This window comes from Limulus polyphemus, unplaced genomic scaffold (assembly GCF_000517525.1).
Source record: "Limulus polyphemus unplaced genomic scaffold, Limulus_polyphemus-2.1.2 Scaffold3499, whole genome shotgun sequence".
NCBI classification, from domain to species: domain Eukaryota; kingdom Metazoa; phylum Arthropoda; class Merostomata; order Xiphosura; family Limulidae; genus Limulus; species Limulus polyphemus.
Window position 1 is genome coordinate 109,660 of NW_013669109.1, and position 3,387 is coordinate 113,046.

The 3,387-nt window shown below is 29.9% G+C and overlaps 1 protein-coding gene across 1 annotated transcript in view; it reads left to right on the forward strand.

Annotated features, from left to right (window-relative positions):
* Positions 1-278: 278 nt before the first annotated feature.
* Positions 279-3,387, forward strand: part of LOC111088297 (protein Ycf2-like) — an 11,419-nt gene continuing 8,310 nt past the window's right edge. The window contains exons 1-2 of the mRNA XM_022397993.1: positions 279-359; positions 1,798-2,004. The gene's annotated coding sequence lies outside the window, so the exon portion shown is untranslated. The remainder of the gene's footprint in view (positions 360-1,797; positions 2,005-3,387) is intronic.

A 3,387-nucleotide genomic window follows, 5' to 3' on the forward strand; every position in this document is an offset into this window, starting at 1 on the left:
TAATATTAGACATGAAACATCTTGGATAAATAAGCCAGTCAGTTTCCTGTTTATATGGCTACTTCTTGAGGAATCAAAACTTTTTGTGTGTGTTTTTAAGAGTAATGCGGCCCAATAAGTTATCTGTGCTTTGACCACCAAGGATATCGAAACTTGATGTTTAGTGTATAAGCTCTCAAACATACTGCTGAGCCACTGAATCAAAAACAGTAAACAATAATATCCTTTCAATCATGTGACATAATTCTCTTCATACTGTTTTACATTATGATTTTAAACTGAGTAAATCTTCTTTTTTTTCAGCATTGAAGACCCTCCTATATGCAGTGGGGTGTCTTCTTAAACCAGATATCCACAAGGTAGGATTTTTTGTGGCATTATCTATTATAATTTTTAATAATTCATTATTGTATTTTTAAAAACTATTTGAAAAAAGTGATGCTTTGCACATTGAATTGGCAAAAGATGTATTTTGGAACACTTTCATTGCTCTCCCACCCACCATAAAAAATTGGTAAATAAATTTAAATTATGCTAGAATGACTACAAATTATAACACGAAAACATTTATTATACATTATATATGTATATACATTAATACTATCTAGAAATAAGTTCTTAAACTTATTTTTCTTAAACCATAGAACAGTAAATAAAGAAGTAATGCAAACAATTATCTCTTCTAGTTATGACCTTTGTATTCTTTGCTGCTTGTTGTAGGTTGCTAAGCCTTACGAAATTTACCTCGTGGAGGATGTGAATAGAAAAATTTTTTAGGTTATATATATATATATATATATATACATATTTTTTTTTTTAAATAACTACCAAAAAATCATAAATTACTATATCAATACAATAGAATTTCACTATAACTTATCAAGCATAGTGACTAAGCTGTAATTGGGTCTTAAAAAATATGAAATTTCGAGTTCACTAAAGACTTACCTTATCATTTGAAATAATGTGTGAAAAGAATGAGATTATAACACATCAAAATGGCTGAGAAAACCACTAAGGGGACATTCTGAGCTTTTGATTGGTTATTCTTGTCATATATGTAGAAGTAAGTGTATATAAGGGAGCATTTCTAAAAATGGAAAGAGGAGGGCCACTGTGTTTGATTCATAACATCAGCAATATCTTAGAAAATAGAAAAGCTAGGAGGTTCTTATTTTATATTCTAGCTTGTTAATATGGTAGCTTGAGTTTCTAATTCTTATGAAACTATAGACTTAGTATTTTGACTTCACAAACATCTAATTTGAACCAGTGCTGCATTCAACGTACCACGTAACACACAAAAAAACTATATTTAACTGTGTTTTTTCATATTTACTTTTAAATTAAGAAGTTAAGTAACATACAATACTAAAATTTGAATTATAATCTACAATTTGATACAAACATATTGACACAAGTTCATAAAATAGTAGTTCAATAAAATTTTTAATGCAAGTCAACAAACGTGATGACATGGCCTTTGACACGTGACCCATCACTGATTGCAGTTTGTCATTTTTAATCATTTTTACACCACCTAGTGGCTGCTAGTGAAAACAAATGATGATGATGCATATTTTATTTTACTTAGTGTTTGTGTGTGCTTTTATGGAATTTGTGGACTTACGACTTAAAGTTGTTGGGTGAAGCCATTAAGCTAGTGACACTGATTGTGTAAGACTAATTTTACGGCTTATGAATATAAGAATTCCTATTTATTATGAGATTATCATTGCTTTTTTTTTCTCTATTTTTATGTATAAATTACTTCTTTTTTGATTTTGTAATTTTTAGGATATCCATCATAAGGTAATTCACCTACTACATCAAGTGCAACAGAATCCCAACAACCTACCAGTTCCCTACTCAGACCGTTCTTGTCGGCTAGAACTTTATTCAGTTCTTATAGCAGCAGTTCTTAGTCCCCATCCAACTTGGCCTCCACCTCTTCAACCAGCTGTGAAAATTTTTACCAAGGGGCAGCAGGAACAAGATTCACAGGTGAAGGGGGACTAGTGTAGTCCCAACAAAAAAAAACATGGTTCTAATACATTATTTTGTCACTAGGTGATAAATATATGTCAATTCTTAACTGCTTTTTTTGCATATTTAGTATTTATTTCTGCAATTTTCACTACTTATGAAGACGATTTTTGTATGTGTTTGTAAAAGAATTAACCAGCAGTAACATAAACGACCCAGAATAAAATAAACAGACCTCCTTCGATGAAGGTGATGTTTCTAAAATGTCTGTCTGTAAGTAAAACAAAAAATAATTGGGTCGCATAATGAACGAATCACGTCGATCCTATTAGAGTTTTCTTTCTTTTTTACTTAAGAAAAAAGGGTTAAAGTATACAACATACATACACCTGATTATAGAATGCGCACGTCCAGCACGGATTAACATAGCACCTTCAAATATGAAACCTAAACTACAAAGAACAAACTATACACAATTTATTACTCACAACAGCCTTCAAAAATGCTGTCATGAAAAAGCACTTTTTGTTGTAGATTAGACAAATATGCCATTTTGTATGATTGAACGTGTACGTTAATTTATTTTCTATCAGCCTCATGAACATTGCTTCAATATCATCACCACCATTACTTCAGTAAATTAAGACCTATCAGTAATATTTAACTGTAGATGGTGTAATACAAAAACTCTAGTTCGTGAATTAAGATATCAAGTTTTCTGATTTCTTTAGTCATTGACTTTTCTAAGATAAGCTTATCTGTTATAAAATTATATGCACTTAATTATTCATATATAGGATGTAAAAGAATTGACAATCAGTAAATCTAGTACTAAGGCCCAAGTGTTTGAGTATGATCGTGCTGTGAATTTTGTTGGTTCTAATATTACAATAAAGTATAAACAGCACCTGGAAATAAAATACAACAAGAAAATTTAACCAGAGTTAAAAGTTAGTGTGTAATCTTAAAGTTTCTGTAGAAGTTTACTAAAAATCTTCCTAAATTTTTAGCAAGTTCAAAACCTGGAAAACATTCTCAATTGAAAAAGTTGAGAGGCTTAGAAGAGAAGTTTATTGTGAGTGAAACTTTAATAAGGAAGCACATTATGCTAATATAATAATAGGTGGGCAAACAAAGGGAAAAGTTTAATTGATGGTGGAACATACTACATGTTTCGACTGAACATTGGATTCTGCTTTCAAGATGAAAATATTACTGAAAGTCCATGTTGAAAATACTCAGAAGTTTTAAAAAAATTAATAAAACGAGACATCAACATTTTGTTTTTTACTTACATAATAATTTATTTGTAAAGTTTAAAAAATATAAGTTAAAAGAAACTTTAAAAACTCTACATGTTTCAATGGAAATAATTCTACCATCTTCAGGAGAATAAATCAT